This window comes from Dendroctonus ponderosae, unplaced genomic scaffold, assembly GCF_020466585.1.
Source record: "Dendroctonus ponderosae isolate FM_Combo_2020 unplaced genomic scaffold, Dpon_F_20191213v2 Dpon_F_20191213_11, whole genome shotgun sequence".
NCBI classification, from domain to species: Eukaryota; Metazoa; Arthropoda; class Insecta; order Coleoptera; family Curculionidae; genus Dendroctonus; species Dendroctonus ponderosae.
Genome location: NW_026017213.1, coordinates 2,089,236 through 2,112,689, shown reverse-complemented (window position 1 = coordinate 2,112,689; position 23,454 = coordinate 2,089,236). Strand labels below are relative to the sequence as shown.

At 37.2% G+C, this 23,454-nt stretch overlaps 1 protein-coding gene across 1 annotated transcript in view; it reads right to left on the bottom strand.

The window, feature by feature from the left end:
• Positions 1 to 23,454, bottom strand: part of LOC109543867 (nuclear receptor coactivator 2) — a 236,614-nt gene that overhangs the window by 198,057 nt on the left and 15,103 nt on the right. The gene's annotated exons all lie outside the window — the stretch shown is intronic.

The window sequence follows — 23,454 nt, the reverse complement described above, 5'->3', positions numbered from 1 at the left end:
TTGCTTTAGCTTTAAAAATAATTAATCCATTTGTAGTTCAAGCTCTTTTACAGTTTGGCTCTAAGATAGCTTATTCAAAAGATTCAGCTGCTTTTATTAACATTATATTGAGTTGGTGGAACATTGCAAATGTAAAAACACCACTTTTTATTTCGGTGGTAACGACACAGTTCGTCTCCGCAAAACCCAAATGTTGTGTTACAGTGGCGCATTTACGGTTGGCGTTACACAATTCTTATCGGCCCTCAAGTCGTTGCCCTTAAGGTGAGCAGCCCTTATGGGGGAACTGGAAGGATGGAAGGTCATTGCCGTCATCGTTCAGTCGTACATCAAAATGCGGGTTAAAAACCTTCGTTCATTCGCGTTCGCTCCACCGATTTGAGCTGATGGAAGATGAAAGGGAATGTTGGTGCAACCTTAACCTGCGGCCAATTAACATTTGCCAATTCGGGGGTGAATTTTCCGGGAAAAAGTCCCAAACTGGCAGTTCCAAACGCTGTTGACAACGACTTCCATTGACCTTCCCCCAGGTAAACGGCCTGCGACTTCACTTCGATTATCGCCCACAAAACGTGTGAAGACAAAAAAGGTGAAGGCAATTCAAGGAGATGTCCGGGAAAATGCAATATTTGCAAAGGTCAGCTAGTGGAAACGATGAAATGTTGTGTCCCTGGTTGCCGGCAATAAACTCGCTTCCTCATTCGACTTAGGATGGGAGTTGGCTGCAGCAAACGGCCAGAACTTCCCTAACAGTTGGAAACTGGCGTCTGATTATCTGCCATCTGGTCTTGGCCAATATAAATAAAGCTCAATGACAACAGGATTCAAATTACAGCATGTTTCCGAAACTACCCCAGAAGTAATTAGATGTGGCGAATGGAGTTTGCCAGCTATTAAACTATCCGTGAGTAGCTCAGCACGTTTGTCGCCATTATGTTGGGAAAATTCGATTCTCAGCATGATTTGTTTGGCTCATGGAGCTCCAGATATTGGGAGGACGCACAAAATGAGTGGATAGTCGTTATTTCGACACCTCCAGGGATGTTTACACATTTGTCGTACATTTACAAAAGTTAAAAACTTCGATTTCGCTTCAGATGGAGAGTTGCAGTTGAATTTTTCTAAATCCAAAAATCCGAAAGTGCTCAGTGTCAAGAATGAACCTTTCAGGTCTTAAATGGAAAAGGGCCTTCTCTCCAATCCAAAATTACCCAGTTCTCTTCAGATCTGCTTAAAGTTGTACTGTGTTGATGAAATATTCAATAAATCGAGCTGAAACTTTGCACAAAAGTAGCCAACTGAAGGGGCATGTTTACGGTAGGCCTGGGTAACACTGCTGAGTAGCGCTTTTGAGTTGAAGCCGCCCCGAGTTGGTGCGTTATACTCATCGCGCCTCACTGCGCCGCACCCCGAATTGCGGTTGTGGCCGAATAACTCTTGAAATCAGAACTTTGAAAGGACATTTTTAATTAGTTGAGATTTCGTTGCTTTTATTATCGCTCGGAAATTGAGCAACTGTTTTATATTCAATTGCTGTCTTCTCAGTATTTTTATTTAATCAATATTTTTAGAGCAACAAAATTAATTCGATTATTAATTTTTGTTTTGGCATTGTGCAGTAATCACTGCAGCTGAAAGATAAATGGCTCTAAATTCAAAATTAAATTAGTGAAAGATCGGCGCTTGGAGCGTTTTTCGTTTAGTTGGAACGTGAAATTTGTCTTTGGAAATATTGCAATGCGAACGGGCCCTTAAACTGAAATCGAACCGCCAAGTAAAGCATGAAAAAGGCGAACAATTTAATTATTAAATAGTCATGTTTATTCTGTAGTTCTGTGTCTTTTTGTCATTTTTTGTTGTTGCTCGAACGAAATCGTTCGATAATCCTTTGTGTCGTGCGAATCGCGCGGAAATAGAGAATCAATGTGGCCCTTATGGCATGTGCGGTCGTTTGTGAAAGTGTAGTGAATATGGGTAGAAAATGGAGGATGGGGCGCCACCTTGCAAAAAACTGATAAGAATGATCTCTAATCTATAAATCTTTTAGCTTGACCTGACTTTAGTTTTCCGACAAGCAACTGAAGTTTTATGGATTTTATATATTTATCTCTCTTTGCGTTGCTGATTTCAAATAAGTTTGGCTTTGGACAGATTTCGTGCTGTATTAAACATATTTTCTTCTTTCCTTCCAGGTGCCACTACGCAGCTTTATATCAAATATATTCAAATTATGACATTTCCGTGTTTTATATTTTTATTTTAAATTCATATTTAAAAAATTTGAGTAACATTAAACAACTTTTGTGTTGGTCACTGTGACAATTTTTCTGAGATAAGTGTCAACTTATGAGGAAACATGTAGAACTTTTACTCCCATATTCATCAACTGACTTGACTCAATTTAGTATATATTGAGCTATTGGTTCCTGTGTAGTTAATTTTTAAGCTGTGGAAATATTGGGGCAGCTTTCTATTTTTCTATCAAGCTCATCTGAAGCTGTGCGCTTAAGAACCGGTTCAGATATGGAAATGTGGGTTCCAGTATTCAATACAAGAAGCATCAGCTTAGGGATAGTGTGGATTTGGTTCCGATTAAACCATTGATTCCTTCACAAGAAATTTTTAAACTTTGGGAATATTTGGGAGGCTTTGTATTTTCTATATCAAGCTCATCTGATCAAACATCTCAAATTAATTCCAGTTTTACGTTTTTTTGCTAAAAAAGTCAAGAGTTTTAGTTCTGCCACTTTTTTTAAATTGCGAAATCGACTGAAACATTAGGCCACCTTTTTTAACGTTACTCAAGAACCATTTCAGCCAAAAAGTTCGTTTTAATGCTTTCTTTGAAAGCGAATTTTGACAAGAATACCTTTTTTACGTAGGAAGAATAGAAAACTTAATTTTCGTACTTAAAAATGTCTTACAAGCATACACGAAAAAGTGATGACTCGTCAAGCACGCCTTCTACATGTAAGAGTGAAACGAAGACGAAATTTAATTTGCTTGTGTAACAAAATCCCCAAATTTCGTTCAAATGTCGATATTTCCAAAATTACTTACAAAAAACAAAAGTTAAAGATAGTAAGAGTTTTTCGGAGTTCAGAGAGCGACTAGTTTTCGAGTTAAGTACATTTATCGAAAAAACCACCTTTATCTTCCACGCACAATTATTCTTGATCTATTTTGTATTTGGATTTTGGTACTAAGTGTATTAGTGGTCATTTTAACCGTTGTGATGTTTACTTTAAAATTGCCTAAGTGACTTGTGTTTTATTTATCGTTAAACGCTGAAAATTGCAAACAACTGAAAAGACTCTCTCAATCATGATGTGTTCAATATTTTCAATAATTTTCGATTTTCCTCATTATTTCTGTTAATAGTGCGTTAATAATAATATTTACTTAATATAAGTTGCTGTCATGTAAGATTATTACACTTGAACTAATTTTATTACAGTAAGTAACGAAAACCATGTTGAAAAGGTTAAATAAATATCAAAAAATCTTTGCTTACACATATGAACGCAATAATAATATGGTTAATAAATACTATGGGAAATAATACAACTATAGTTAGAAATCTATTAACACACTCTTATGACCTCTGAAATACAAATAAATATCAAGATAATGTTCGCGGAAGAAATAGGTAGTTTTTTCGAAAAATGTATATAACTCGAAAACTAGCTGCCTTCTGAACAACAACAAAATCATGCTTATTCAACACCAAAAGACACAATTTTGCAGATCTTCATGTAAATTAAATCATTTATGCGCGAGACAAAATAAGTTTTTCGCCATTTTCACGGTTAATTTGAGGTTATATCAAAAAGTGTTAAATACAGAAGTTTCATATTTCTTTATTATCTACAACTCTACCATTAAACGTTTCGACGCAAATCGCAAAAAGCCGTTTTCAACCCCTAAACTGCATCGCCAGTTCCAGTGTTTTGCATCAGGTAAGCTTGATAAAACCGAGCCTGAATATGATAATTTAACGAGTTCCTTCACACAAATTATCCGGCTCGAAGTACCAAATTTTTATAAAATAGAATTTGTCCAGCTCAAACTGGTGCGTTTGCTTTTTCTGGAACTGATTACCTTTAGTGATGTTTGTAACAAAACAAGAACAAAAAAGGTTTTGGTCAGTTTTGCCCCTAAGAAAGATATTCAATTTCAAGTCCTTTCATTTTGTCGAAAATTGAGTTGAGTGCAAAATTTTTTAAAATTTCCTTCAGTGCACTTGCGTTTATAAAGCGGCAGCAAACAGTCGCCTTTACATAATCGGATGTTTGTTCAATTTTGTAGGTGTTTCGGGGCTCTTGGTCTATAAACCCGGACACTTGTGCTTGGGTCATAAAAAAATTTAATTAAAAACTCCATAATATGTTTTTTATTTACAACGACGCAGTTGTAAAACAACACAACCATTAAAAGCCACTTTTTGATGACATATTCTTCCAATCATGTCTTGGACAAGGGAAGATGTGGATGGCGGATCGGTTTTTCGTTCGAAGCACATGTGAATGCATTTGCTGATCCCAAATGTTCGCGCACAAGAATCACTCGCCAAGAATGTCGTTTCAACTCAACAGAACATTCTATTAAACGCCATAAATAACTACGTGCGCAATAAATAAGAACCGCAGACAAGCGAAATTGTCTTGAACTGACGAAAACTCGCATACAGAGAAACGATGGCCGGCCATCAATTATAGAAGCAAAGTTATTGCTGGCCACTGAAAAGCTGAGCTCAGTTCGCAAAAACAACGTCATCGGTTTTATGGATTCTGTAGGATTTATCATAACAATCACTCAATTGGGTTTGACTTTCTGTTTACTTGCCTACTAATAATCCAAAAAAAGTTCCCAACTTTCCTTGCGAAATCCAGCCGATCAGAACTTCCCTAATTAATACGGCGGCAAAGTTTGCCTTTCAACTGAAATCCTCTTCGATTGATGTGAATTTAATTTAAAGCGTCGCGGATTATTCACGGGGCAAAAAAAGTTTAAAAAATAACCGTGCTATTGCCCTGACTATTTCATGGACATGTTGGCAACGACGCCAGTGGAACAGCAAGGCGGCAACGCCGCACGGCGTAGGAAGCGACAGTTACTAAGTTTCTACCACATTTTTTAAAATTCTCATAAATCGCCCTTTGAGCTGCAAGACATACAACTTGCTTTGTTTTTGACTCGATAACTTCAAGGAAAATTTCAACTCCTAAGAAGCTCGCGTTTTATAGGCATTAAGATTTGAAAATTGAGTTGCAAGAGTCACGGAAAAATTACAATTTTAAAATTTTTCAATTAATCGCCTTTTGAGCCTCAAGACAAAAACCTTCTAACATTTTTAGCTCAGCAACATCAAAATTTTCTACCAACTTTTAAGTCCTCTGGTGCTCCTGTTTCCTGGATATCTAGATATGAAAATTCAGTTGCACATTTTTCGCGTTGTTGATACTCATTATAAAACATTCTCACCAATCGCCCTTTGGGGCCCAGCACTTAACTGGGAGCATTTTTAGGCAGAAAACTTCACTAACTTCCTACCAAATTTAAACTATTTTTGGAATCTAGATATCTCGCAAACACTAGCCGCTAAACAGTTGAAATTTGGCAGGAAGTTAGTAAAGTTCGTGATCTAAATGTTCTGCAAGTTGTGTGTTTTAACTCCAAAAGGACAACTTACGGCAATTTTTCAAAAAAATTAATTCTTGCAGTTCGGCAAGAAGAATCAAAATTTTACATAATTTGGAAATGCCAGCATCCAAAGAGTGTAAATTTGGTACAAAGCCAATGAAGCTACTGGTTTAAAACAACGGCAAGTTACATATCTTTGGCCTCGAAGGGCGATTTACACATATTTTTGAAAATGAGTATCAGATTTCTCCGCGGAGATGTGAAAGTCGAGTTGACTTTCAAATCTTCTGTATTCTGTAAATCTGTCTGTATTGGCTTACATTAAGTAAATAATATATAGAATTTCACTTATTCAACTTAACCTAACTTATACACATGGCTGCTTTAAAAGTAAAATAAACTTTTAAATTTGTATTTTGGGCATCACGAGAACAATATGGTGATATCGGATATGTGGAATTGAAACGTGAGGGTTCTTTGTGCACTGTACAAAGTATAATTTGCCCAGAACATACGACCGAAGGCATATTCTTGCTGCCTCATCATTAGCTTTTTGTTCGTACTTTCATTAAAATGATCCTCGCAACAAAAAAAAACATTGATTTTGATTTAGGACCATCACGTCTATCTGCTTTGAACCATAAAACTGTACGTGTATAATCATGGGGAACGGTTAGAAAGAGTTTGTTTGGAGCACTTATTGACGTATTCTTGCATCCTGGCACAAAACACCACTTATTTTGTGATCCATACATGGCACTATTTTCCATCATGCAAAATAATAATCAATAAAATAATGATAATCACAAGAAGTTAAATAATAAAATGAAGCTGCGAAAACAACAAAATAAACACGAGACACTTTGTTGATATGACTTGCTACGTCACAATCGGGATAGGCAACCGACGATACCGATATGGCGTTTTTGTTGTTTAAATTCGCTTTAAAATTATTATGGAGACTTTTTTGCAAAAAAAAATTATATCAGTGTAATGTTTGCCATAACTACTTTCTATATATCAACATTAAAAAAAGTGAAAACACTCTGTTAATAACAATTTTTGAAATTTTAACCACGTTGTTCGAGGAAATGTGCAACCCATCTTCAACGTGACGCGACTCAGTTGCCAAGTTTCACAATTGCCGTGTTATTGGGGGCCAGCACTGCAGATTAGGAACCACTTTCAGTTGTTCTTGTTGCTGGTTTCAATCAATCGTGGTGCTGATGGCGATGTTGCGTGGATTGATGATGACTAATCTTGTGGCAAGCAAGTGATTAAACCCATCCACCTTCAGCGATATTTCTATGAAAATCACACAGACAAGGCGAGTGGACGCAATAAATTAAAACTTTATGACACCTGTAAGGCAGAAATTCGCGCTCAAGGCTGCAGAACAAAGGTTACCAAGCCATCAAAACAATGAGCTGAGTTGAAAGACTTGGTGGTAAAGATTTTGTTAATTTAAGCAGTGCTTTCGGCTATTCAGGGCCACTGGAGGAACAGCCAGTAAGTAATCAATCGTCGAAGTTTCGGGAATTAGGTACATCAAAGTCTCTGATTATTGGTGCAGTTGATCGCGAACAGAACGACGATCGTGGGCGTTCGCCAGCTCAATTTGGTCATCAGGACGCAAGGTCGCAAAGCTTATGAAGCCAAATTTAATGCCGAATATGCACTTGAGGCGCTTAGAAGCCCACAAAAGCGTGGGCGGTTCACATGACCTAGACTTACAGACAAGATCTGATAGAATTCAAGCGCAGCCATCGTGCGGTAACAATTTGTCTCGTGTGCAGTTTACGGTTGGAAGTTTGCGATTTTCATTAGCCGCCAGCCTTCAGCGTCTAAATGATTGTAAATCAAATGGGGCACAGATGCGCTTTGAACGTGCACCTCGAATAAATCGACGATGGCAAATGAATACGATTGCGTTAATTAGAAAAGAAACCAAAAGAATTCCGAAAAGTGCTGCCAAGTTTTTGCTATAACCACATCCGAAGCTAGAAGAAAATTATTTAGAGTTTCACATTTTAGCTCCCAGTGCAGTGATACAAACACCTGCATCTGAAGACGTTTCTTCAAAAGCCTTTCAATTCCTCAGAAAAATCAATTGGCTTTGCAACAGCAGAGTAAAGTTTATGCATGTGCGACATTGATATACACCTGATGTTTTGAAGAGCGCAATTTAGAAAATAACCACAAAGTGTCTAATGTTGACAGGCTTGTCAACATCAAAGACTCGATACATGGTTGCCGTTGTGATTTTTCCAAATAAAAATTCTTGTCATTTTTGTGCCGAGCGAACCGCACCTAGCGATGCAATGGTGCTTGAGAAACGTCGGGAAGAAATTATTTATCACACCCAACTAAAATTCCACAAAACTACTTTCATTGATCGATTAGTTTTTCGGGCTTTTGGACTGTGGTAGAAAATAATTCCTTTGTTGACGTTTCGCTAGCACTAGTGGTGTGCATCTTCAGAGCTGCTTGCTGCGCCGAGCAAGCAAACTCTGAAGTCGTCATTTAATTTCAAATAAAACAAGCGTCATGTCTAGTTTTTCGATTGACAAAGCGTGGTTAGGTTTGAAGATTTTTGCACGAATTCCCGATGTTGACAGAATAATGAAACTTTCCGACCTTCTAGGAAAAAGTGTGCTTTTCCAAAGCCAAAAAACCTTAGTCGTGTACCTTCATTCTCTCACATCGGTACTCACGCACCATAATTAGAATCTCGATTACCAATCTGGCTCAAGTTTGTGAATTTTTCCAGAAATCCCTGATGATGACCCAAAAACGAAACTTTCAGGTATTGTATAGAAAAGTGTGCTATTTCCAAAACAAAAAACCTTAGTCATCTGTTTCTCTCCGTTCCATCACAGTGGCTGTTTAACTTCGGGTTAACCAACGCCTTCTTTGGAATCTCGATTGACAAATTGACAGTTGGCGAATTTTTCCACAAATCCCTGATGATGGCCCATAAATAAAACTTTCAATAATTATATAAAAAAGTGCGCTCTTCTCCATACAAAACGCACACTTAATGTTTAACTTCGAGAAAACCACCCCCACTCTGAACATTTTCATTGGAAATCGGTTTCCAGTTTGCAATTTTTCCACAGGTCCCTGATGATGGCCCATCATTGAAACTTTTAGGTCTTATAGGAAAAAGTACGCCCTTTCCCGTACAAAACACGCCAGTTGTCTGGCTTGGTAACTTAACTTTTAACTCGAAGTCAACCACGCACTACGCACCCCTTAAACGTTTTCATAGTAAATTTTGGGCAAGTTTGCAAGACTCCCGATTATTTTTTCACAAAATGTTTGTTGGGTATTTCGCCTCAAAAATTTTAGTCTTTAAAAAAGACAGAAAAAACAGCAATAGAGACATTTTCATATGCCGCTTTCTTTAAAAATTGAATTTGAAGCTTTGTTCTCGAGTAAAAAAATGCGAAAATCGACAGAAATCCTCAGTTCGGATCGGATAAAACTTCTTCCTAGCAGGAGAAAGACCTTCTCTAGCATGAGAAAGTGAGTTTGTTCTACAGGCTCTGATCGAAGCTCAATCTTTAAAGTTGAACTTTTTTTAAACTTTGAAGAATGAAATTTGGTACAAAATTCCGAAAATCTCCAGTAACTCGCTCGAAATACCCAACAAACAGTTACAGGAAGAATACATTAAAAAGTTGGAATTCACTTTTTCTCTAAAATCACTAATGGGCGAGTTACTGGAGATTTTTTTGAATTCGGACCAAATTTCATTCATAAAATAGCCAAAATTTTAATTGCGTGAAAACTGGTGCATTTGGAGAGGATTTGGGGGTTTTATGAAACTTTAAAGATTCAGGCCCCATCAGAGCCTGTGGAACGAACCCACTTTCTCATGAATTTCATCCACATGAAAAGTCCTGCCAAGAAAACATTTGTATTTTTTGGATGCAAATTTTATCCGATCCGAGCTGAGGATTTCTGTCGATTTTCGCATTTTTTTACTCGAGAACAAAGCTTCAAATTAAACTTTTAAAGAAAGCGGCATGTGAAAAGGTATCTATTGGCGCTTTTTTCAACCTTCACAGACGGATAGTTTTTGAGCAAAATACGAAAACATTAATATTAAATAAAGCTTATTATTTTTAAAACGACAGGGACCAAAAAGCAACTGAAAGTTGGTATTCGATTTTTGCAAAAATCACTAACAAGAAAGCCACTGAGAGTTTTCGGATTTTAAGCCGAATTTCTTCAGCTGCGGCTCAAAAGCAATGTTTTTTGCTACCCTGCAGTGGGTGCCCTCAAGCGTGAATAGGCTGAAATGCCCAAAAAACATGTTAAATGAGTGGAAAATTTAACTGAGCCCAGACTAAGAAAAGAAAATTCTCGAAAACAAACCTTTTTCTTTGATCGAAAAACGTTATTCTTTTTAAAATGTGAAAACTAACCGCTGGATATTTCCTAAAAAACAAAAATGTAGCTTTCCATTGCATAATTTTGAGCATGCCACTGGGTAAACGAGGCCAAAATCGAAAACGTGTTGCATTTTTATGTGGGCCAAAACCCTGATTTTTATTAAAAAAATTCCAATATCTGGTCCTGCGACGGATTAAAAGCCCGAAAATTCACCAGTTTCTGCTCGGCCATTTCTTCAAACTGGTGAGTTTTGTGTGGAGTGGATTGTTTGACGCGGCAACCACCTTTGCATCTTTATCACCACCTCATTTTGCAATGTTTTAGTCGTTTTTCCCATAAAATATGCAAACTTTGAATGTGAAATGTACACAAAGCAGCCGTGCATCCAGAAAGATGACAAACAACTGTAAAGTGTTCTTGTAAACAAGTATTAACCAGGTTAAGGCCAGGCGAAGCCGGCAGACTAAAGTGTTGTTAAATTCTTCTTCGGAATGGAAGCTTCCTGTTATCGATGTAAATTGAACGGTTCAAAAGGCAGGAGTTTCGTCTTCAAGGCCTCGTTACAAGTAACAACAGGCTTCATTCGCAACTATTCCTCGTAAAAAGGATCGTAATTTTTCGGTTTAATAAAGCGGGACGCGCGATCGGGAGATTCTGAAAATATTTATTGGGGGCCACTTGACTTGTCAAAATAAAGTGCGATTGTTCGGTTTTAGTGTCCCGGCACTGAACTCGACAGCTCGTTTTCCACATTTATTGCATTTTTGAGTTAGTGATATTGCTTATAGGAGTTTTACTGAGTAAACTGGCTATATAATCGCTATTACCGGCCATAAAACGGTTCCGTCTATGTTGTTTATTGTGATACTTCTAGCAGTGAATGTGCCGGCGATTTTAAGCAGTCCATTATTACCGATGATAATGGGGAAAATTGAAAAATTGCCAATAACAAATGCTTTCCTTTCAAGGGGATTAGATTCTTCCAGGAATGTTTCCAATTTTAATGCTGTTGGTTGAAAAATGACAAAGTTCTGGAGACTTTGTTTAACATCTTCTAGGAACACCAAGAGAAGCACGATATTTGTGGAATTGCAACTGTTGTATGAAGAGGATTTTATTCCCCACAAACCGGCTCTTGAACTGTTCAAATCGGGTTAAAAGTGGCAAAAGTACAGATAAAACAGATAAAGATTTAAATCAAAAATACACAATMTCRKGGTTTAGAAACTATAGAAATTGGCYGAAAATTCACGCAACCGAAGTAAAACAGAAATGGTTTYSWCGAATTTGKCGATTCCACTGTGGTTTCATCTCCTGAGATGCTSAMGCTAAAACAWKTTTTTKAGTTTTTTYATTCAGGTATATGTGAAAATAATTATTAGGTAAAATATTCCGATATAATTTTCGGTCAAAAACMCYAAGACTTTTTTCCSAATTTTTTTCCCCCGCAGAGACCTTTCAACATGCTTATCATCTTATGAAGAATACCTAACTGWTTGTACYGCAAAAATGGRAAAGTAAAAAAATWTCATGTGAAAATCGACAGAAATCCTGARTTCGGATCRGATGAAATTTGCACCAAAAAAATGAAAACATTTCATATAAACAAAATGCATGAAAAAGTGGGTTTGWTTCTGTGGGAAAAAAAATGCACGAATGAACCAAGAAAACTMAAGAAAACTATTTATCTGTAGGCTCTGATGRGCGTTAAATCTTCAAAGYTYCATCAAACCACTACCAAAAGGGGTTTCACGTAATTCGCACTTTTCGCCCTATTTSTACATRYWGAAMAKYRATYKSARWMTGCGSMTAGCGTAGAAAAATTTGGTACAAATTCCAAAAGCATTTTGCGAATCTTTTTCTGCATGCTTAGGAAATTTTGTACGAATTTAMAAAACCTCCRATCACTCGCTTATTAGTAAYTTTACAGGAAAASTGAATACCAACTGTATTCTATGTGTACTCTATATATTTTGCMTCTTACTATCCAGAGGTGTATCYAGAATTAAGTCATAGGAGAATTTAAGCTTGTTTGAAGRCAAAGTCTTTGCCAAAATCTTGAAAACTATTCATCCAAAGAGCSGAKAAAATTTYCCACTAGATACTTCTTTRCAGTACATTTTTTCGATAGAAGCCTTCGTTCTCCATAAAAAAATTAAATGTGAAATTGGACCGAMATCSTACGGTTYGACCTAASAACAAATCGCTTAAGCCGGTTGCCCCTAATATAAAACCCCATGGCATTTAGGGCGACTTTATAGCAATTAGCTAATAAGAGACAGTAAATTAAGAAAAAAAACCTTTTCCTAAACAATAAAAAATAAATCAATTAACTGTATTTAAACGCTTGTTGTAATGTTGAAAGTTGGGAAGCGATCTCACGTTTGAGGCGCATTTTTCATATATTTTGGGCAAATCGGCGATTAATCTTAATTTGGCACAATAAAATTGTGTGACTGGTCCAGATTAATCATCGCAAATTGACTTTGCTGCCCGATTTTGTTCGGGCCTGCTGAAACCTGTTTTGTCGAAACCGTTCATTTATCATGCGGCTGCCTAATGATGAGCTACGACTAATTCGCATCATTTTTACACCGAAAAACTTGCAATTTACCGTCGATTTGAGGAGGATTTAGTCGGGCAGTTCAAAACTGTTTTGTGAGGAAAAATAGGCACAACAAACGAGATGATTGGCAATGTCGTGATCTGCAACTAATTTTCTTCAGCCATAACGATCCCTCATTTTTGCGTTCTACATATTCAGGCCGGTTAACGAGTTGAACCGTTACGACCCCGGTATTCGACCAGGAAGAGAATTGAGGGCGTGGCTTGCAACCCGCGGGTCTTCTTAAGAAGAAGGTGCGAAGAAACACGGCAGCCGAGCGTGACGACACCATCTTCTGACCTTCCGCTCCATGATTGATTACGTTAACAAATGCTAATTGTGCTTTGTTGATTTTCATTCTTTCTTCTTTTCTTCATTCTTTAAACTGGCTTTATTACTACAATTTTGACTTATATAAACGGTCTTCTATAGCAGATTTCTGGACTAAGAAGGGAAGCACTTTTCAGCTACAAATCATTAGCAAGAACAAATCAGTTGATAACGGACAGAGATTGATTACGCCCCACACGCGTCTCCTATTTCCATAAATAGAAATAGAAAAACAGAAATATGAAAATAATCGCCCCATTAAGCAATGAAGTTGAATATTTAATTGTCGTTATAAATTTTCAAATCAATCAATCGATTTCAGACCCACAAAGCTGCCATCAATGTAGAGTTCTTCGGGCTCTATTTGGGTCTCAAAGTACCCAAATTCTTCCCCGATAACCCGCACAATCAAACGGGTGGAAAATCAGTCTAATTTTCATAAAATTGCCATCATAGCAGCAAATTTCGCTTGAAAAAATCGGGACACGTGGCTTGATGAGCCGGGAATGGGAAAATGCGGGTATTTCGGGGACTCTCCCTAATTGAAGGCCCGATTTCTTTGTCTCTGGCAACTGGGAAGAACCGAAAAAAATCCTTTCTGTTGAATCTTTGTCTGTCTGAATATAAATATTAGTATTTACTGTTTATAAATCATCTCTTATTATGCTTTTGGAAGCATTCTGCAGGGCAAAGTGCGATCTATAACTGGAAAAGTTGCGATTTGAAGTAAACTTCCGTTAATTGTCCAAAAACTTTGAAAGTTGCGCTTTAATTTTACTGTTACTTATGCAGGCCGGGGCTTGACAATTTTGTCCTCAGAAATCAGTAAAATTACATCTTTTGTATGCGTTTTGACGGGCAAAGACTGTTTTATCAATGGAAATTGTTTCGATTTTCAGTCATCAACAGGCAATTTTGAAGAAATCGTCAAACTCGTGTATGGGTTTTGCAGGCCGGAGTTCAGGCTCTATTTTTTCGGTAACTTGCAAAGTGAAAAAGTCTATTTCGGAAGTATTTTATAGGGCAAAATTCCCCTTATGAGTGTACAAAGTTTCGATTTTCAGTCAACATCGGGCAATTTTCAAGAAATTTTCAAATTTTGGTTGGGTTTTCAGGGGATATTTAAGTAGGTAGCAGGTTGACAATTATTTGGACACGAAGTTGCAAAGATAGAGAGCCACTTGTTCATCAAGTTTGTAGATCAAAGTCTGCGCTATAACGGGAAAGAGTTTCGATTTTCAGTCATAATCAGGGAATTTTCAAGAAACTTTCAAAACTTGCTTGCGTTTTTCGCGGATATTTAAGAGGTTGTAGTTTCGCATTTATTTGCTCTGGAAATCGCAGTTAGAGAGCAACTTTTGCATTAAGTTGGTAGGCCAAACTAGTCTGTTCTATAAAGGGAAACGTTTCGATTTTTCGAAAAAACTTCAAATTTTGTTTGCTGCTGTTTTTTTCGCGGATGTTTAAGCAGGTCAGAGTTTGACATTTCTTTGCTTATGAAGTTGCAAATTTTGAGCCACATTTTTCATCAAGTTGTACTAAGAAACGGTAAAACGATTCAATTTTCAGTCACTATCAGTAATTTTTTATAATTTTGCAAAATTACATTTGGTTCACGAGGTTGCTTTTGTAGACCGGAGCTTGCCATTTATTGATTCAGAACACTTTTGTATGTATTTTGCAGGACAAAGTCTGTTCTAGAAGTGACACAAAAGTTTCGATTTGCAGTTATCAGCCGGCAAAACTCAAGAAATTTTCAAAATTTGGATACGTTTTTTGTTGATGTTTAAGCAGGTCCAGGAAATTGCAAAGTTAAACAGCCACTTTTGCATAAAATTTGTGACGCACAGGCTGTTCTATAAGTGGAAAACTTTTCGACTTTGAAACATCTGGGTATTTCGGAAGTTTTTTCAACATTTGCTTATTTTTTGCGCTTTTTTATGCAGGCCAGATTTGGACAGTTATTTCTTCAGAAACCAGTTAGATCCCAGCATAGTCTGCTTCATAAGTGACAACATTTTCGAATTTCGCCCATCGTTAGACCGTTTTTTTGAGGTTTTTGAATGTGTTCTTTATTTTGGAAGGCGTAAATTTGCCATTTATTTTCTCATTACTTAGAAAAGCAGCAGAATCACTCATGTATACATTTTATAGCGTACGGCATGGTTTATAAGTGGAAAACGTTTCAATTTTGACTCATCAACAGGGAATTTTCAGGATTTCTTTTAGAATTTCGTTTATATTTTGTTCGTGTTTTTGCAAGCCCCAGTTTCAGTTATTTCCTCGAAAACCAGACAAGTTAGGAATTTACTTTTGTATAAATTTTGTACGGCATCATTCTTTTTAGACGCGACAAAAGTTTAGATTTTTGGAAAACGTTTTTTTAAACTTGCTATAGAATTTCGTGGTAATTTATGCAAGTTTCAGTGTGGCATTTATTTTTTCTCAAACCAGTAAAGCTGCAGATTCACTTTTGAGGGCATTTGGTAGGGACAAGTACGTTCTATATGAGGCAAAAGTAATATTTTACGAAAAAACAAGCTCTGTTGGCACCGCTGTCTGTTTATCCAGTTGTACAACTTTTCAGAGATCGGGCATCGTTTTTTCGGTAAAAGTGTAATAAAAACGCCATCGCCCAAAATCAGCTTCGTCCCTGTGGGAAACATGTATGGAATATAAAAAAACATGTAAAAATGCAATAATCACAAAAAACTGGGAGATATTGGCGAAAAACTTAATCAGAAATTGGGCAACCATGTACTTGGTCGCACCTGTTATTGCTTAATTCAGACACAGAAGAATCAATTTGATGGTGGTACACACCCGTACACCCCAAGTATTGTTGAATCAATAACATTTTCCATTGCCACTGCCAAAGCGGTTTTTTCAGTGTAACATCCACATTGGACGTGTGGGACAAGTGAATTGAAACAGTGCCTTCACAATTAATTAATTATATTCATTAAAGCGCAAATGCGTTCTTCGAGTGTACCCGGATGTGGAACGCAAAACATCTTCATCAGAAACAGGAGGTGAAATTAATTAAACGGATATCCATTTGGCAGTAGTACCGTGCCATACATCTTGTCGGCTATTCCGCTAAGCACGTTAATTGTTTATGACTTTTCAAAATTAACGACCGGTACATCTTAAATAATTTCTGCATTGCCGACGCAATTAGTCGGTGCATGTTGGACCACCGTGTCCCATTTATTAGCGAGTTTGGCTTGCAACAACACTATTTACTAGGGGCCAACGGCCCATTTTTCATTCCGCCCCTCAAAGCCTATTGTTTCCAAGAAACAATATAGTGTCGCCCGATGTGCCATCAATCTGCTTTTTTCGCCATTGACAGTAATTCACTTCGGGCCAAATGATGTCGAAGAAGGGTTTTATTACACAACATCGGCAGTATCAAATTTAATAAAAGCCCGTTTCGGGTTCGATGCCGCCGCTCGATTTAATGAGGAAATAAGGAGGCTTTGATTAAGCTTCTCTTCACCTCGTTGACGATACCCTCGTTCTGACATCAAGAGGGAAGCTTACTGATGGAAACACTCATCCGCATTGACAATTTCCTAATGGTTTCGCAACTAATCAATTTGCAGTTTCTTATCCCACCACACTAAGAGCATGACTTAAAGCATTCCTCTTTAAAATTAATCTTGCTGTTGTATTTCACACAGAAAATTTATAGACTCGCTGAGAGCATGACTAAGGTAAAACGCGAACTCAGTCTGGGGCGCTGTTTTCTAGTGTGTATGATGATGATCTGAATCTCAGGCCAAATTTAATTCACTAATCAATTTTTTGACGCATTAACAAATCAATCGCCAATTTTGGGTAGAGTTCTTCAAATTCACTATCGAAAAGGTCTTAATCATTATTCAGATATTCCCAGCCATTTGCGAGATATGAGCACTTTTCACTTTATTGTGCTTCTCAATCTTTCGAGGTTATGAATTTCTAATAAAACCGCTGTGGCACAACAGAGTTCTTCAAATTCCCTTTCGAAAAAGTTCTAATCATTTTTCAGATATTTCCAACCGTTTGCGAGGTATAAACACTTTTCACTTTATTGTGCTTCTAAATATTTAGAGGTTAAAAATTTAAAAAAAAACGCTGTGACCAAACAGAGTTCTTAAAATTCCCCATCGAAAAAGTCCTAATCATTATTCAAATATTTCCAACGGTTTACGACATATGAGCACTTTTTAGTTTAATGTGCTTCTCAATCTTTAGAGGTTAGGAATTTTTCATACAACCGCTATGGTAAAATATAGTTCTTCAAATTCCCTATCGAAAACGTCCTAATGATTATTCAGATATTTTAAACCGTTTGCGAGATATGAGCACTTTTCACTTTATTGTGCTTCTAAATCTTTAGAGGTTATCAATATCTAATAAAACCGCTGTGGCACAACAAAGTTCTTTAAATTCCCTATCGAAAAAGTTCACATCATTTTTCAGATATTTCCAACCGTTTGAGAGAAATAGACACTTTTCACTTTATTGTGCTTCTAAATCTTTAGAGGTTATAAATTAAAAAAAAAACCGCTGTGACCAAACAGAGTTCTTAAAATTCCCCATCTAAAAAGTCCTAATCATTATTCAAATATTTCCAACGGTTTACGAGATATGAGCACTTTTTAGTTTATTGTGCTTCTCAATCTTTAGAGGTTATGAACTTCTAATAAAACCACTGCGGCAAAATATAGTTCTTCAAATGCTTTATCGAAAAAGTCCTAATTATTTTTCAGATATTTCCAACTGTTTGCGAGATATGAACACTTTTCACTTTAATGTGATTCTAACTCTTTAGAGGTTATAAATATTTAAAAAACCGCTGTGACCCAACAGAGTTCTTGAAATTCCCCCATAGTCCTAATCATTATTCAGATATGTATTTCCTACCGTTTACGAGATATGAGCACTTTTTACTTTATTGTGCTTTTCAATCTTTAGAGGTTAAGAAGTTGTAATAAAACCGGTGTGGCACAACAGAGTTCTTCAAATTCCCTATCGAAAAAGTCCTAATGGGTATTCAGATATTTACAACAGTTTACGAGATTTAAGTAGGTTTTACTTTATTTTGCTTCCACCCCTTTACAGGTTAGGAATTCTGGTGCAAAGTGCAGTGGTATGAAATCACCAAAATTCCAAAATTTGTCTTCTATTTTTAAGAGGTTAGGAATTGACGATTACTACCCAATAAATGAAGCATCACAAATTGTTCAATAATTTAGCAAAAATCTCTTTAAACGTTAGAAACCTCGCATGACACTAGAGCAAAAAGGAAAGAAAACGCTTTTCAAAAAGTACTGTTCACTTTTGCAGATATTTTCTATTCAGTTTTCGAAATATGTATAAACTACTTAACCTTTAGTTAAAACCGCTAATCTGTTTATCTCTTTAGAGGTTAAGAGTGTCTGATAAACCATGTGAAAGATAGCTCTCGAAACGGGCTATAGAAATGCTCTTTACCAATGTTTGGTTAGTTCCACACGTTATCAGTAAAATTAAGTGTGATAAAAATCGAAAGAAGTAAAAATAATGTTGCAGCAAGTGCGGAGAAACAAGCCGTAGCGGCAACGCTGCCACTGCGATGACTACTGAAAGTTCGAGGCACATCAACAAGAATGTGCCATAATTAAACCAGAATATTCGAGTGTTGCCAAACGGCTATATAAAGCAAGCGCGACGCATCCTAGTTAGGTTGCTAGTGAACGACCTAGTGAATCAGGGTTAAATAGCAGTGCGATTTTTTCGAATCATATTAAACAATAAGAATGAAATAAGTTTCGTATAAATTATCAATAGATTTTCTGTCTTTAAGAATCACAAATTTTAAGACACTAAAAAAATTCTCTCACGAATTCCACTAAAGCTACTAAAGAGCGAGTCGTGGGAGGACCATAATGTGACAACCGGTACCTTGTGTAGATCACAATCAACTTAAGCGCCAGCACGAGCCACATTTAGGCTGAAACGAGGCATTTTTCTTGCACAGAATGCACGTTAGCGAACGCTCTTGTTGCGCTATCGCTTATTAGTTGGTATTCAGCTACTCGGTTCAGTTTATTCGTACTACAAACGACTCCATGGCCAATTAGCATAGAACAATTTGTTTTATAGTTTAGGTGTTTACGGCAAAAGCCCGGCTTTGCATAATGATACAGCCTGATACTTCGACGCCATATCTCGAACGTACACGTAAAGGTAACTGTACAGAATAATCAACAGGCTTAATGAGAAACCGCTTAAATTTTACGATTATTCCGGGCTATTCGCCAACTACATGGAAACTTGTTATGGTTTAGTCCAAATTACCTGCTTCAGCTTTACTACAATGCGAATAGTTTTGCACAATCAGAAAAATCCGATGAGGAACGCATTCCTATATAAACAGAATTGATTGCAGCCCATTATAAAGCTTCCTGTACCTTGCCCAAGACGGTCCTCCTTCGCCTAAATAACCACCTGCTGACGCATTTCTAGATTTACTGCCCCCATAATTCTGCAACGCTTTACGTCCGCGATGAAATATCTACGTGTAATTGCACGTGCCAGAAAAATAACTTATTGCCCAGTTAACGTGCCTCTTTGAGATTTAACGTGCCAGCGATCCGGTTGGGCATTTATTATTTCCATTGTGCCGGTGTTTACTTAATTAACACTTCACAATAAGAGCCGGACACGGCAGAGCGTTGCAAACTGATCGGACGAACAGATTATCAAACATTCCCGAACGATAACGAATGCACTGAAAATTTAACCGATTTTGATACGAAAATACCCCACGAGATTTTAGGCTCCTTAATTGCATCACGTTTTACGTTATCCGTTATTCTGAGCATGCGCATTAGTAAAGAAATAACCGTTTACGTTATTAGAGGATAACGTGTTCCCTTATTTACTTACGAGTAGCGGTAACGCTAATAAGCATCACGTTAAAAAGCAGAACGACGGTGTTGACATATTTCTAATATTATTAATGAAATAAGCGGCTATAATAGAATAAGAAATGTATTGTAAATTTAAATAAGGCTTTTAGTTGATTAATTTAAGCAATTATTGAGTAATTACGGTTTTTATGTGAAAATCGTTTGGGCAAATTTGAACTTGTTGCCAAAGTTTGCTACTAACGTTGCACGGACAGGTTCTAACTTCTAACCTTCTTCTTCTAACTTAAAGCAGTGTTGTCACACTGTTTTAAACACCGTTTTACACAGGATAGTGCAATATGTATAAGCGCTTCCTATAATCGAAAAACGGACTTTCAATGTTTCTTTAAAACCTTCAAAGTTGCAACCAGGTTCTGTTCCTATCATTTTTCCCAATTGTCCTTCCTACATTACAAAATCGACTTCCATAAATAGACAAAGTCGAGATAGGAAAAATAAATTACTCGAGCAGCAGCAACATTTACTCAAGGCTCTGGCAGAAAGTGAGAACAGTTTTATATCCTACACTTTTTTGAGTTGAGTTTGACTAAAATTACTCAAACTCACCTCAAACAAAATATCAAAATCTGCAGCCAGTTTCCAGATAATTAATTTTGTTTCTTTTGAGACGCCGATTTTTGTATGAAGAATTCCGTTTGTTGTTAACCAACAGAAAAAAATTAAAAAAATTGAAAAAAATGTTGCCAATTAATTGTAGCTTTTTTAGAACAGTTTAGACTTTCTGACCCATTTCAATAAAATTCCGGTCCCCTGATCAAAAGCGCTATTTGCCTTCGGCCGCCAGCAAATGGAGTTCAAAATTTTAGCTACTGAAACTTCCAATATTTTTGTGAGCGCCCTCTTTAGCTCAGAACTCATTTGATTTTGGCGCTGTTGCCAAAGCTCGTATACCGTTCCATTGCCCAAAGTATTAGGGAGTTTTTAGGCCCCTTTATTGCACCACGTGTTACGTTATCCGTTATTCTGAGCATGCGCATTAGTAAATAAATAACCATTTACGTTATTAGAGGATAACGTGTTCCTTTATTTACGTACGAGGGGTAACGTTAATGCATGTTCTGCATCACGTTAAAAAGCAGAACGACGGTGTTGACATATTTGACTTATTTCTAATATTATTAATAAAATAAGCGGCTATAGTAGAATACGAAATCTTTGTAAATTTAAATAAGACTTTCTCATTGATTAGTTTACGCCATTATTGCGTATATACGGATTTTATGTGAAAATTGTTTGGGCAAATTTGAACTTTGGCAACACTACTAACATCGCAAGCACAGGTTCTAACTTCTAACCCATAACCTAACTATATGATTTTTAATTTTTATTTAATATGTTCGGAATATTTTCCTTCTGAAATCTAAAATGGATGAAAGGTAATCTCTGAGCTCATTATCCTAACCTATTTCATTGAACTTCAACCTAACTTTTAGTGTTTATGTACCTGTGGTTACTTGAGCCTTTGATATTTAAGAAGCAACAGGTATAAAGGGTGTTAATGAGACATAATCTGGAAAAACATTGTTGCCGTCCTTCGGGTCCAGTTTTTTGCAAATATCTCGGTTATTGATTGAGACAGAAACAAAAATTCAACCAATTAACGCCGACTGTTCCCGTCTGAATTGACTTTGCATAGACTATAGACTTTGCCGCAACTGATGTGCAGGTTTGGGTTAGTTTCTAACCTTTCTATCTATTCAATAACTTCAACTCGAGCGTTTAGAGTTTGGCCAAGAAAAAAGTGAAAATCACATGCAATTTGTCAGCTCGAGAGGGCGGAGATGGGAAGACAATTTAATCAAGAGTTCTGGTCGCGTTTTCAGTGGCGCCCTCCGGTCGGACGACTTCGAATGCAGCAATTCGCCCGGAATTCCTGCCGGATTATGCACGTCGTTCTGCTGCCACATTAAGACGATTAATTAGAACTGCGAAGAGCATGCGGGTCCGACAATGGAGCCTGCATGGACTTCATTGCGTTTCATAACTTTTTATTGCCCTGATTCAACTTATTAAAATATGCATTCCCATTCGATTTGCGCTGGTCATTCAACGCTTCTGTGCGACTTAAGCCTTGAAAACCACCGTCGTTTAGGAAATATGGAAATAGCTCGAGAAAAAATCCAGAAAATCAAAAACAAATTAATCGTCCAATTGACAACGGCAATAACGATAAAATGTTATTGCCAAGGAGCATTCGACTCACGATTCAACCATTGAAGCCAACAAATTGGAAATGAGGGCGCCTAATGGTTAATTCATATTGAACTGTGAACTATCAGTGTCGAACGCAAGCGATGCAGTAAACTGGCTCTTAATAGCATTTTTACTTTTATAGTTATGTCCGAAATTTGTGGCGCACATCTGGGAAATAAACCGAGTTATTTAAAGTTGCTCGTATTCCTTTCATGGGGCTGTTGGGGAAGATATTAGCTCTAGAAGAAYGTGGTTAGTTCYTCAWTATGCTCTTCAAAAGTATAACAATGTCAAACAGGCCTCAAGTTTACCTTAACTGTGCAGGCTCAATTGGTGCAGAGAGAAACGCTCGAGAAAAGTGAAAGTGGTCGCAACTGCAAGAAAACTCCACTTTAACACCAAACTTCATGACCAGATGCAAATAAAACCACAAAAACKGATGTTGTGAAGTGAGGTTACAACCTCAAGTACACTGTTGCCAGATTTCCGATTTAGTTTTCCCGTTACCAGTGAAAATGATTACTGCTTTGAATCTGTTTTGTTCTCCCTCAATTTTCGCGGATGCGAAACGAACATCATCCTGTAACTGCGAGGATTTTGAAAACCCGCAGCCAAACACGTGCCACGTGGTCAACAGCGGATCCTCGCACAATATTCGCATTTTACAGCGACAATAAAACAAACAACTTCGTCAAAGAATCCACTAAGCGAGCAAACGCTTGTGTAAACACCATTAAACTAGGCCTGTCTATTTCGAGACGTGAGTCAGACCGGCCAGAGTGAGGAAGACAATATAAATAATATTCACACCGAGCAATTGTCAAGAAATCCTAGATATAAACCGCGACCAGCGCAACCGAGTATTTTTAGATAATCCGTCGATTTCGAGTGACCTGATGTAACAAACCAGTGACGTTGAAGCTGGAGAAATGAATGTTGGAACCAGCTTAAAGGGGGGAAGACTGATAGCTTTGAATCAGATCAGTGGCGGCTCATCATCAGTGAGCACAAGCCTACGAGAAAAGCTCAGTGACGACGCTTTTCTCCAGTCGAGCCGAGTGAGTTAAACACAAGTTGCTGAAGAAACATGTAACTATCCAGAACATCAGGTTCTTGTGGGTGCGATTAACAATTGAATTTTATTGAAAATCGCAGTACCAACGACTTCCTAGTACGGTTTTGGGTGAAATTGCGGTTTGCGAACACTTTTTACTCATTGGAAGTCGCTGCTATTTTGCTATTCTGCAAATTGCAAGTTCCTACTTGATCTTCTCGGTTGAGAGTTACCATTTGTTAATCATTTCATTTCATTCAGTG